Raw genomic sequence first — 14,734 nt, forward strand, 5'->3', positions numbered from 1 at the left:
ATAGAGAAAAAGAGAGATCTATCTTCCAACTCTTACAAGACTACCAGTCCTATCAGATTAGGGCCCCACTTCTTTGTAATGCTGGGTACCCTTGCTCTTTCTGTAGCACTTGAGAATTCATTCCCAAGAGATCTCAAAAAATTACCTATTTTCTGTCTCCTTCTCATCAGGAATCAAATCATCTTCAATATATGTGAAGTCCATTTTTGCAAAACCATATCGGTTTGGACAGTGTGTTGGCCACAGGCAATGATTCATCATTTCTCCTTAATTACCCTTCTACACAGTCAACCCATGGCTATTATTGGAAAGAGAAGGGTTTATACAGCAAGTTTGATTTTTTGTGCACTTTATAAGCAATAAATGAAATTAACATGTTTTTCACTTACTTAACAAGAAAGCTAATCAATCCAGTTGAACTACTCATTCTCTCTCCCCTTAGCCCATCTCTAACGCATATGCCTTATTTCATAATTCTTTGAAATATAGGGAGAAATGTTCTTCACTGGCGCTCCCTGAGAAAAGATTCAAAGAATTAGATGATTTCATAGTACTTTCTCAAATAATTTTGACTTTTTTTTTGCTTGTCACTGGCAAAATTTTACTAATTTCCTACATTTTTGGATACTTAAAGACTAAACTCAAATGCATAGGTGAAATGGACTAAATTGTGTAACTTCCCAAAGTCAAAGGTTGAAGTCCTAATGCTTCCCCATATACTATGTGACTATATTTGGAGATAGGGTCTTTAAAGAGGTGATAAATGTTAAATGAGGTCATAATAGTGAGGCCCTAATCCAATAGGACTGCTGTTCTTACCAGAACAGGAAGAGACACCAGACAGCCCTCTCTGTGCATACAGAGGCAAGACCATATGAGAATACAGCAAGGAGGGGGCCATCTGCAAGACAGAAAGAGGCACCTCACTAGAAACCAATCCTGCTGGCACCTTGATCTTAGACTTTTAGCTGCCAGAACTGTAAGAAATAAATTTCATTGCTTAAGCCACCCAGTCTGTGGCATTCTGTTATGGCAGCCTTAGCTGACTGATACAATAGGTACATGGATGTTATGTCCTATAACTTCTATGTGGATTTATTTCAAAAGGGACGAGGAGGAGTGCAATTTTTCCACAGCCCCAATGGCCCTTTTACTATACGGTATTCCTGGTGCACTTAGTTAAAGGCAACAACAACAACACAACTAACCGAAACTTTGAGGTTAAATATGTACCACTGACTTTTGTTTTACTTTTTATTTTGAAATAATTTTAGACTTATAGAAAAGTTGAAAAAATAGTACAGAGTTCCTGTCTCTGTCATCCCTCTAGCAGGAATGAACTAACCTGCATTCTCACAGCAATGCATAGATAGGGCCTGTTTCCCCACAATCTTCACCAACAGAATGTGCTGTCATATTTTCTCACTTTTGCCACTGTGATAAGAAATATCTCAGTGTTGTTTTAATTTTATCTATTTAGGGAATTTGAAAACTTCATATGTTTAAGGATCATTTCCATCTTTGTAAAAAACTGTTATTTTGGCCGGGCATGGTGGTTCAAACCTGTAATCCCAGCACTTTGGGAGGTCGAGGTGGGTGAATCATGAGGTCAGGAGATCGAGACCATCCTAGCCAACATGGTGAAACCCAGTCTCTCCTTAAAAAAAAAAAAAAAAATACAAAAAATTAGCTGAGCATGGTGGAACATGCCTGTAATCCTACCTACTCGGGAGGCTGAGGCAGTAGAATTGCTTGAACCAGGGAGTCGGAGGTTGCAGTGAGCCGAGATCGTGCCACTGCACTCCAGCCTGGTGACAGAGCAAGACTCCCTCTCAAAAAAAAAAAAAAAAAAAAAGAGTTGTTATTTCTTCTGATTTTCCCATTAGGTTTTTAGTCCATTGCCTCTAAATTTCTAAAAGCTCTTTATATATTAGGGATATCCACCTATGATATATGCTATGAATACTTTTTTCCAATTTTTCAATTGTCTTTTCACTTTGTTTTTTGTGAGGAAAGAATTTTATGTAGTCAAATTTATCACTTTTATTGTATTGCCTTTGAATTTTGAGTCATAATGTGAAAGTCTTCTCAGACATTAAAAAGGAATTCACCCATATTTTATTCTACTGTTTGTATGGCTTCAGTTTTTACATTTAGGTTTCCAGTCTATTTGCTGTTTATTCTTCTATATGGTGTAAAATATGGATCTAACATTTAACTGCTTTCCACATAGCTACCAAGTTGTTGGAGCATGATTTATTTAAAAATTTATCTTTATGCTATTGATTTGAGATGCTTCCTTTGTCATATCCGATGTTTTCACATGTATTTGGGTCTCATAAGCATTTCTTTCCTATGACATTAGTCCGTTTATCTAATTCATGTGCCAGTAACCCACCAATTATCAAGGCGTCAGAGCATTTCACATCTAGTAGTGCTTACCCTCCTCTTACAGCTTTTCTTTTGCAGTGTTTTCCTTCTTTATATGTGGATGTTTGCTTTACTAAGAACTTGTCTAACTCTGAAAAACAGCTTATGAGCATTTTCATAGGGATTCCATTTTGTCCTTGAATTTGGATCACAGATTTAAAAGATTCTAAGAAACTGTGGGTATGATCCCTCAAACTCTAAAGGGAAAAATGGCTAAATGGCACAAAACATTTAAAAATAAGTTGACAATAGAATTGAAAACTGTCACTCAGTATGATAAGGTGGAAGAATCTAAAAAACTAAAGTGGTTTTTAGGGCACTCAATCTGAAGGTTAACTTCTTTTTAATGTATTTTCTTTTTTTATTTTTATTTTTTATTATTATTACACTTTAAGTTTTAGGGTACATGTGCACAATGTGTAGGTTAGTTACATATGTATACATGTGCCATGCTGGTGTGCTGCACCCATTAACTGGTCATTTAGCATTAGGTATATCTCCTAATGCTATCCCTCCCCCCTCCCCCAACCCCACAACAGTCCCCAGAGTGTGATGTTCCCCTTCCTGTGTCCATGTGTTCTCGTTGTTCAATTCCCATCTATGAGTGAGAACATGCGGTGTTTGGTTTTTTGTCCTTGTGATAGTTTACTGAGAATGATGATTTCCAATTTCATCCATGTCCCTACAAAGGACATGAACTCATCATTTGTTATGGCTGCATAGTATTCCATGGTGTATATGTGCCACATTTTCTTAATCCAGTCTATCGTTGTTGGACATTTGGGCTGGTTCCAAGTCTTTGCTATTGTGAATAGTGCCACAATAAACATACATGTGCATGTGTCTTTCTAGCAGCATGATTTATTGTCCTTTGGGTATATATCCAGTAATGGGATGGCTGGGTCAAATGGTATTTCTAGTTCTAGATCCCTGAGGAATCGCCACACTGACTTCCACAATGGTTGAACTAGTTTACAGTCCCACCAACAGTGTAAAAGTATTCCTATTTCTCCACATCCTCTTCAGCACCTGTTGTTGCCTGACTTTTTAATGACTGCCATTCTAACTGGTGTGAGATGGTATCTCATTGTGGTTTTGATTGGCATTTCTGTGATGGTGAGCATTTTTTCATGTGTCTTTTGGCTGCATAAATGTCTTCTTTTGAGAAGTATCTGTTCATATCCTTTGCCCACTTTTTGATGGGGTTGTTTGTTTTTTTCTTGAAAATTTGTACGAGTTCATTGTAGATTCTGGATATTAGCCCTTTGTCAGATGAGTAGGTTGCGAAAATTTTCTCCCATTCTGTAGGTTGCCTGTTCACTCTGATGGTAGTTTCTTTTGCTGTGCAGAAGCTCTTGAGTTTAATTAGATCCCATTTGTCAATTTTGGCTTTTGTTGCCATTGCTTTTGGTGTTTTAGACATGAAGTCCTTGCCCATGCCTATGTCCATCGCTAAAAGCTTGCTGATTCTTTTTCCTTAGATTGTCTTTAAAACTGGTCCCCTTCCCTTTTTTGGCATCCACTGTTGTTGCCCTAATGCAGCTTCTCAGCTTTTCTCTCTTGCACTCTAGCAACAAAGTCTTAAAATGTGTCTAATCATCCTAAGAAAATAATAATGGTAATGACTTGTCTGAAACTGAAGTCTCATTTCATGACACTGCAACTTAAAACCCTGTAATAATTCCTTGCTGCCTTCAGGAGACTTCCGAAATTCCCATTCAAGGCCCTTTATAATCTGACCTAGCTCAATTATTCTAGGTTTATTTTCCCTCCTTCTGCCATCCTCCTTCAGTTATGTCACGTGGCTCATTTTCATATTTTTGCCTTAAATGCGCATAACATTCTTCTTCTATTGAAATTTCCTATTCATCTTTTAGGATTCAACTCAAAAGGCCAATGTGCTGGGATGTTACTATGTCTTCCCTATGTGCTCTGTACTTATTTACACCATAGCATTGATCAACACTTTAGGGTACGCACCTACAGGACTTACTCAGTCCTCCTTATGAGGCCCATGACATAGCATAGTCTCTGCAGCTTTGACAAATTGACAAAGGGAGTTATAGTGGAAGATAAACACATAAGATGAACTCAGTCCACAGGAATCTCAAGAAAGAAAAGCAGAAAATGAACTTAGACTTTAGAAATATTTTAAGAACGATAAAACACAATTTGTCATGTATGTGTCGAACCAGAACAGCAAGACAGGGCTACACTCATGCATAGATTCTTAGTGGAAATGATAATAGACACCAGCCAAAGAGCATGAAGTGTCAATTCCTAACTTGCTTACATCTTTACCACAGAGAATGGGACCACCCATCTTTATGTACTATTTGTGCAAATAAGGGAAAAGCATCCCTGTCTCAAGACACTTGACAATAACCTGCTAGAAAATTGTCATAACAAGTATGTCTTCATACATACATATATAAAAATTCATACACATATGTATAATTATAAGTTATATATTATTTTGAATATTATCTTACATATCACATATAAGATAATACAGTTATGTATAGTACAAACAGCAGCCCTATCCACAGGGGATATGTTCCCAGACCCCCAGTGGATGCCTGAAACCACAGATAATACTGAACCCTATATACACTACCTATTTTTCTATATATACATACCTATCACAAAGTTTAATTTGTAAATTAGCCAAGTAAGAGATTAACAACAATACTAATAAAATAGAACAATTAAGTACACTGTAATACAAGTTATATGAATATGGTCGCTCTGTCTCTCAAAATATTATATGGTAAAATACTCACCTATTTTCAGACCACAGTTGACCACAGGTAACTGAAACTGCAGAAAGTGAAACATGGATAAGGAGGCACTACTGTATTATTAGTATAAAAATACTAATCTATGGTGGCTACATTGTGAATGGCACCTCCTACAGTTGTGCAAATAGTAACAGTAGAATTATCATCTGTCTGATAAAGTAACTGCAGTTAAGAGGGACTAGAAGCCTAAAGTAGCTAAGGAAGTTATACATGGTAGGAGACTGAGGCTCACAGCCAGGAAACACACACACAGTCTTCTGCAAGAGCTGATAGTTGCTATACAGGCACACCCTCGGGAATCCTCGAGCATTCACAGGGGATGGGAGAGCTTCGAGAAAGTAGAATGGAGAGGAGGATTTTGAAAAAGTAACTATTGCCTAGATGTTGGTTGTCAGCACAATTCGACATGAAATATTTTTAAAGATGTCTCAAGGCATTTAGAAATGAAAATGTCTCTCTCTAGAACACGGCTCCCCTAAATCAGGCTATACTAACCTCACTGACTTTTTGATAAGGTAGCCTCACTGTCTTGCCCTTTTTCATACAGACACACAATGGGCATTTATCAAGAGACCAGAGAAATGGCTTAGACAGATCTCAACTTCATCCAACTGTTTTTCAATCCCTCGTGATAAATTTCTGTGTAAGATGAAGGAGCATGGTCTAGTTAACCGTGGAGCTACATGCAGTTATTTTTAAAATCTGTAAGGTATGTTATTGGGTGGAAGAAAAATAAAAACAAGGTTAAGACAGTGTATGTGATGTCACCAACTGTACGAGAGAAGGAGAGAGTATGTATTTTATCTGCCTGTATATGCATGAAAACATCTCTGGCAGGACGTTAAAGAATGTACAGTCTTTGGGAGTCATGAAGAAAGGGCAGAAGGGAGACAGAGGTAAGAGAAAATCTTTTTGCTGTGTGATGCTTATAATTTCTTAAAAACCATGTGAATGTATTATTACCTATTCAAAATAAATACAAATATACATACATATAATTATGTATCACAACTCATTTAGAAAACTTAACAAAAGACCATTAAAGGGATGGATACATATCTTCTCAGAGTGGGGACTCTGATGATAACCTCTCCCATTCAACAGATCCTCACCAAGTGCTTACCAAAAAGAATGATTATATAATTGAGGTTGGCTTAACCAACAACTAAAGAACCTAGGTCACTTCAGTAAGCCATATCCCAAGGAACTCTTCAGTTTGAATATAAAATAAGAAAGTAGCATGACCATGTGGGTTAACAGAAGTGAACAGACCTAAAATACATTAAAAATTAACCCAACTGTAGAAGAAATTACATGAACAATTTAATAAGAATAACAAAATTCATATAACTTTGAGCTACTCATATAAGCCAAGAACTGACAGTATTGCTAAGAAACTGGTTTACAGAGTCATTGCCAGTGAATATATTTTCAGGTTGGCAGTTTTAAAAATATCTGATGGTTATGAATATGCAACTTGCTGAACATCATTATAGGTAGGTAGGAAAATAACATTAGTAATCATATAGCAGTTTGATATTATTTAGATGAAGGTTTCATAACTCAAACAACTTTCACCAGCTTTCCTTCTCCAGTTTCCACCTTGCTACAACTTGCTGCAGAAAATCTACACTTTATTCTTTTCATTTACAGTTAATCATATTAGAATAGATCTGTTAAGTAAACATGCCTCTAGAACTTAGAATTATTAACAATCCTAGAGAACAAGAACTTTAGTGCAATAATGTGTTAAGGTGTAGCTCGGGGGATGTTAAAGCAAAAGTATAGGCTATGTTTTTGCCCACTCTGGCATAAAAAATTAGGAGTTTCAGCATTCCCAATATGTAGCAAGGGGTGCTAAGGAATCTATCATGGACCAGTTTCAGTAACAAAGAGCAAAGCTGCGTCAGCAAGTCCCCTGCATAAGCTGGTCCAGGAACCTCTCCTCCCCTCCATTTTATTTTATGAATTAGCATGATTGGAAAGGAACTAATGATTGGAGAAGAAACTGGGAAAAGTTATTTTAGAAAATCCTCCTGGAAGCTTCTCATTCTGAATAAGGTATGGATCAGAGCACTCATCCTTGGTTCCTATAGAACATGGGGTGTCATGCAACCAATAAATTATTCTGAGATTCTGCCCCACAAAGGATCTCTGTCATATTTTAAGTTACCCCCAAAACCTAGAATCTTCCAAAAGTCATGACTGCTATGGGAATGGTCTGAGTATGAAGACGTACCTTATATGATGTTATAAACATCTTCCTAAAGATCTCAGTGGGGCCAGGTGCAGTGACTTGCATCTGTGATCTCAGCACTTTAGGAGGCTGTGGCAGGAGGATCACTTGAGACCAAGAGTTTATAATTAGCCTGGGAAACAAGACCCTATCTCTACAAAAATTAAAAATCAGCTGCACATGGTGGCGTGCCTATAGTTGCCACCGTTACCTGGGAGGCTGAGGCAGGAGGATGGCTTGAGCCCAGGAGGTCGAGGCTGCAGTGAGCTATGATCGTGCCACTGCATTCTAGCCTGGGTGACAGAGCAATATCCTGTTTCTTTAAAAAGCAAAAAACAAAACAAAACAAAACAAAAAAGAACCATGAGGGAGTACTTGCTATGCAAAAGAACTTTACTATAACTTCACAGAATTTTATTGTGACACTACAGAATCATCCCTCGATCTATCTTTAGTCATCTGGTTCTTGATGTCCCAGGAATTATTCAAACAAATACTTTGCCCCAAAGTTTATGTTTCTGCAATATAAGGGGGAAATTCCTAGCCATGTAATATATCCAAGTTCACGTATCTCAGGAATACACATTTTCCTTAAGGATTTCTGCACATGACCTGGGGCATTTTAGCCAGCTCAGCATACACATGAATAAAAATCACATCAGGGAAAGTGAAAAGTAAAGGGAATCATTTACTTCTATTACACTTTACAGCGTTATAATTACATTTACCCTGAATGTATTGGACAAAAAAAGTCAAAGATAATATAAGCCCCAACCCCACTGTATATAAACCAGAACCACATGATCCCTAATAAAGCGTAAAGGCATATTTAACCATTCAATTTTTTTTTCTTTTTGAGACAGAGTCTCGCTCTGTTGCCCAGGCTGGAGTGCAATGGCACGAGCTCAAGTCACTGCAACCTCCGCCTCCCGGGCTCAAGCAGTTGTCTTGCCTCAGCCTCCTGAGTAGCTGAGATTATAGGCATGCACCACCATGCCTGGAAAATTTTTGTATTTTTAGTAGAGATGGGTTTCGCCATGTTGGCCAGGCTGGTCTTGAACTCCTGACCTCAGGTGATCCACCTGCCTCTGTCTCCCAAAGTGCTGGGATTACAGGAGTGAGCCACTGCACCTGGCCAACAGTTCAATTTTTATATATTTTATATTTACAATTTAAAATTATATATTTTAAATATAGCAGTGTGATACCTCCTATGGGGCACACACCACTAAATTATCAGTATCTCCTCACTCCAGTGCTTCCCAATTGGTGGGACATGGGGGAATTACACTGCCTAAGTATACCTGAATCAGAGCCACAATGTGACATACTCTCATATTTCTAGTTCCCATGCAATCAATCCAAAAGCATTTTCATATAGTCCTATTGAAAATCCTTTTACATGAAAGTAGAGATTCCTGGTAGATTTTCAGCTTTGAACAAAGCAATCATTAACAAAACCCCAACTACAGATGCTAAAACCAGACCTAGACTTGACTTTGGAAGTAAAGAACCTGCTCCTCCCTTAGCATTTACCATATCAGTAAATGGTACCAACTACCCAGTTGTCCATACTCAAAAAATGTCATTCATGTATCTTCTTTCTTCAACTCTCACATCCAGTCCTTCAGGAAACCCTCGTCTTCCCCTCCAAGTCAGTCCTCTCCCTACTTCATGTTTTACCACCATGGTGCAAGCTACCGTTACCTCTTGCCAAAAATCTTGCAATAGCTTCCTTACTGGTCTCAGGATTCCATCCTTTTCCCTATATAATCTCACAGTTCGAAGCAACCTTTTAAAACCTGAGTTGACCATCTGTTTTCATAAGTAACATTTGATTGTAATGCACCCATTTATTTTACACTGTCGACGGCTGTTTTCATGCTTAAGCAGAAATACTTGTCATCCAGCTATTTACAGTTTACTAAGCCCTCTTTTAAAATATAAATCAGATCAGGCCATCCATCCCCTTCTAAAAAAAGCTCAATAATTTATCTTTACAATTGGAAGAAAATCCAAACTTTCTTCCTTTAGTCTACAAAACCCTAAATGAACTAGCTCTTACCCCACCACACCTCTCTGTCTGAGTCTGCCTCCTGCCCACATTGCGGGAGTCTCACTGATTTTTGCTCCCAGTTCAGGATCTGTGTAGGGCATCCTGTTCTCTCTGCGTGGGACCCTTCTCCAGACCTTTGCCATTCTGGATCTAGCATTAATAACCCCTTGCCTCTGGCCACCCAATCTAGATTATTCCCTCTCCTTTAAATCATCGTGCTTACTGTGTGCTTATGCTTTATTATAGAATGTAAACTTCACAAGGCCTGGGAGCACATCTGATTCATTCACAACAGTCTCCCTAGCATCTAACAAAGCATACATATTAGGAGCTCATAATATATTAAATGAATGACCGAAATCATACTGGTTCATCAAATTTGGTCTCTTTTCTATGCAAAGGCACTCTAACCATGAGGAATATATATCTAAAAACCCATTATTGAGGAATTAGGGGAATTGCTTAGGTGAGGTGGACATAACACAGGCACCAGAATCACACTGACTAGGGTTTAATTCCCAGCTTCAACACTTACTCACTGGATTCCATTTCCCATTTGCCAAACTGCAGTAATGTTATTATTTTTTTTTTTTTTTTTTGAGACTTTGTCACCCAGGCTGGAGTGCAGTGGCCCGATCTCAGCTCACTGCAAGCTCCACCTCCCGGGTTACGCCATTCTCCTGCCTCAGCCTTCTGAGTAGCTGGGACTACAGGTGACCGCCACCTCACCTGGCTAATTTGTTTTGTATTTTTAGTAGAGACAGGGTTTCACCGTGTTAGCCAGGATGGTCTCGATCTCCTGACCTCATGATCCGCCCCTCCTCGGCCTCCCAAAGTGCTGGGATTACAGGCCTGAGCCACTGCGCCCGGCCTAGTAATGCTATTTATCTCAGGGTGTCTTGGGGAAGATTAATTTATGTAAATACACTGGCACAATGATTTTACAATCTTTGATCACATCCCTCCCCAGCCAAAACTGAAAACCTTTCACTTTTGAACCTGTCCTAACATAGGGTCCTTGACATGAAAATTGCTTCTGCTACAAATAAAAAAAAAAGCAATACATAAAAATAATGTCTCAGATGCAAAGGCATTAAAAAGTCCTTCTTTCTTCCCTAACAGAACCATTTTTGTCCCAGAATTTGCATCCTTTATGTAAGTCAGATACAAACACCTCTTTTTCAGTAAGCTGAGATGTAGTTATACACTAATATTTTCACTTCTAGCATCATTTTTTATAAAAGAAAGCTTGGCAGATGCAGTAATGAAGGCAAGAGAGGCTTTACTATTGCTTCGGATCCTAGCAAATGCCTTCTGATGGTATCTAACGTTATCTTATGATGCATGGAAACAGGCTCCTTTTGCTACACCCTGTCTAGGAATGCGTACGAGTTTATCACACTCTGTGCCATCAGGAAATCGAGTCCAGGAAAAAAAAGGACATCAAGTTTATGAACTCAGTTCTGGTGCAGGTAATTTTAACCAGACAGAATTGCTGAAAAACCAGTTAGCCATCTCTGGCTTGTTCCATAGGGTCACACAGCACCATCACTTCTCAAGAAGCAGACCTTGAGACAAGAATTTGAGTGCAAGTAATTTATTTAAAACAATCCTAGAAAACACCAGTAGGGGAGTGGAGAATGCGACAGGGAAACAAAAATAACTGGTAAAAAGCAAGTTATTATTAGGGGGTAACTGGAGTTTAATATCCCCAGGAAACTCTGGGGCTCAGGGTATCCCCAAGTTATCCCTCTTAGGGGGTGAAGGAGCCATGGTATTTACAAACTGACTCTAGTAAGTCACTGGATGATGGCTGTTCCCAGAGGGCACTAATTCTCCAACACCAGGAGCAGAGTGTGCTCAAACCAAGGCAGCCCACAAGACAGTAGGAGCAGAAGCTGACAATTGAAAGTCTGGCCTATGTGAAATATGATGGGAAGTCTAAAGGGCTGTAGGAGGAACACAGGCAATATCTGCCCACAGGCCATCTATGAGTCAATAAGTCTGGTTGGATACATGCAACTCCTACCCTGAGACCAAGGTTCAGAAAGGAGATGTGGAGGAAATGTTGGAGTGATTGATTTGCCCATTGCATGTTAATTAATTACCTACTACATGACAGAGGACATGGTCATGAAAAAGAACATTTACAACCCCTGCTTCTGCTTCTCTCTACCACTTGTGTTAGTCAGGGTTCGACAAGGAAACAGGACCAATAGGAGACAGATTTATCGACAACGATGAAGGCTGAGAAGTCCCATGAATTTCCATCCACAAGCTGGAGACCCAGGAATCCCAGTGGTGTAATTCAGGCCAAGTCTCAAGGCCTGAGAACTGAGGGAGCTGATGGAGTAAGTCCTAATCTGAGGGCAGGAGAGGATGAGATGAGAGATGTCCCAGCTGAAGCAGTTGGACAGGAGAAAAGGGGGTAAATGCCTCTCCTTCCTCCACCTTTTATTCTGTTCAGACCCTCGACGGACTGGATGATGTTCACCCACATTGTGATCCACTTTACTGGGGTTACCAACTGAAATCTAATCTCATCCTGAAACACCCTCCCAGACACGCCAGAATGATGTTCCATCTGGGCACTCCCTGGCCCAGTCAACTTGATGTATAAAATCAACCATCACACCAATCCGTGCCCCTCTGCACACCCTAAGCTTAAGCAAACCGGCTCCTTCACAGGCCCATGCATCCTCACAGGTTCTGTTTGAATGACCTTCAGAGGATGAAAGGCTCCTTCATCCTCCTCCTGGGCTCAACTCAGCATGCAGCAGCCTGTGTTCCTGTAAAACTTTGTATCTCTACTAATGTTTGTCAAGGTATATCATAATTCATTATTTTATATCTGTTTGCTCCTACCAGGCTCCGGGTTCCTTAGGGGCTAATATGGTTGGGCTCTGCATCCCCACCCAAATCTCATCTCAAATCATAATCCCATTTCAGGGGAGGGGCCTGGTGGGAGATGATTGAATCACAGGGGCGGGTTTCCCTGCTGCTGTTCTCATGACAGTGAGAGAGTTCTCACAAGATCTGATATAGTTTAAAATTGTGGCACTTCTCCCTTCACTGTCTCTCTTCTGCCACCATGTAAGACATGCCTTGCTTCCCCTTTGTCTTCTGATTGTAAGTTTCCTGAGGCCTCCTCAGCCATGCAAAACTGTGAGTCTTTTATTTATAAATTACCCAGTCTTAGGGAGTTCTTTACAGTGCATGAAAATGGACTAATACAGGGGCACAGAGACTATAAGCACTCAGCACCGAGCAGGTACTCAATAAATGTTTAATTGAATTGAACAAAAGGAGAGTCATAGCAGAGGGACAAATTAAATCAGAATGACAGTATTCTAAACAATAAGATAAACCATTTACAAGCAGAAAGATGTTCATTAAGAAGTGTTCATAAAATATGATCTTAAATAAATGTACACATATATGCAGTAAAAGATAATAAACAACCACATTTTAACAGTGAACTGTCTTTTGGTTTATCTATATTTTCTAATTTTCCTGGCCATTAAAGCATATTAACTATATAATTTAAAAGTTAAGTGGATCTTTAAGAACAATGCAAGCTCTGCTATTCAAAAGTGAGGGTTAGGCCAGTTACAGCTAGCACATCTCCAGGTTAGACAAGGAGGCCAGTGAGCAATCAAATACACAGGGCCCACAGAGGAGATGACTTTGAAATGGAGGCAGCTTCTATCTTGGATACAAACCTTCATTTGTTAATCCATCCTATGAGAGCAGAAGCCAGTGACTGGTTCTCAGAGTGAGACCATCTGGGACTAGGTGGGAGCTCGTCTATTAGGTTAGGGACATGGTAAGAGCCAGGCTGAAGGGGACTGGGGAGACAGGAGATGAGGGTGTGGATCCTCACTGCTTCCTGGCTCTTGGTTTCCTGGTCTTGTTCCCACCTTTCTCATAAGCAGCCCCACCTTACAAACTGAGTTCTTGATTGTGTGCAGAGCATCAAGTAAACAAAGGGTGGGAGCTGAAATAATCCAACCCCCAATGATCCATTTCTCTATCTCTTAAAACACTGGAATATCAAATGAGAAAGGCCTTTAGTGATCATCTTCTTCAAATGTCTGGTTTTACAGATAGGAAATATCAAACATCAAAGAAGAGAAACATTTTTAACCCAAAGTGGTTATTTGCTTTCAATTAACATGCCAAGTTGGTTAGATAGCGGGTAGCTGCTGGAAGTGCTGGATTAAGAAAATGTGGCACATATACACCATGGAATACTATGCAGCCATAAAAAATGATGAGTTCACGTCCTTTGTAGGGACATGGATGAAATTGGAAATCATCATTCTCAGTAAACTATCGCAAGAACAAAAAACCAAACACCGCATATTCTCACTCATAGGTGGGAATTGAACAATGAGAACACATGAACACAGGAAGGGGAACATCACACTCTGGGGACTGTTGTGGGGTGGGGGGAGGGGGGAGGGATAGCATTGGGAGATATACCTAATGCTAGATGACGATTTGGTGGGTGCAGCGCACCAGCATGGCACATGTATACATATGTAACTTACCTGCACATTGCGCACATGTACCATAAAACCTAAAGTACAATAATAATAATAATAATAATAAAAGAAAAAAATATATACAAAAAAAAAAAAAAAAAGAAAATATCTCTGACCCCACAATCAGGACCAACTGTGAAGAGATTTGAGTTGATTAGTAATGTCTGCCCAGGGCAATGGACAGGGCATAGGTGGCCCACAAGCAGTCCTCTCCTTAAGCCCTCAGCAGCAGCAGCAGGAAAATCTAGTACTTGTAATAGAAGCCACACATGGAAGGAAATGGCACCATATACAAATTTTCTAACTTAATAGAAAGCTGATGCTTTGAAAGATGACATGATATGCTCAAAGTAACTTAAATGGCAAGCAATAGAATATAGATTCCAATTCAAGTCAGCCCGCTCCTAAAACCCATGCTGTTGACCATTATGCTATAGGATCCTCCTTGGCAACTGTCCCTTTTACATTAGCCCTTGATGCACCCACCTTGCTCAGCTCTCACGGCTCTTCTAAAATAGCCTTAAGACTCATCTACTTCTGATTTCACTAGCCAGTGCTGTTTGCTTCACACACAAAGACCAGATGTCCCAAATCAATCTTCTTTCAGGTCGAAACTTTGCCATTTTCTGAACCTTTACCACAGAACCTCTTTTACGTGTCATTT

This window comes from Pongo abelii, chromosome 2 (assembly GCF_028885655.2).
Source record: "Pongo abelii isolate AG06213 chromosome 2, NHGRI_mPonAbe1-v2.0_pri, whole genome shotgun sequence".
NCBI lineage: Eukaryota > Metazoa > Chordata > Mammalia > Primates > Hominidae > Pongo > Pongo abelii.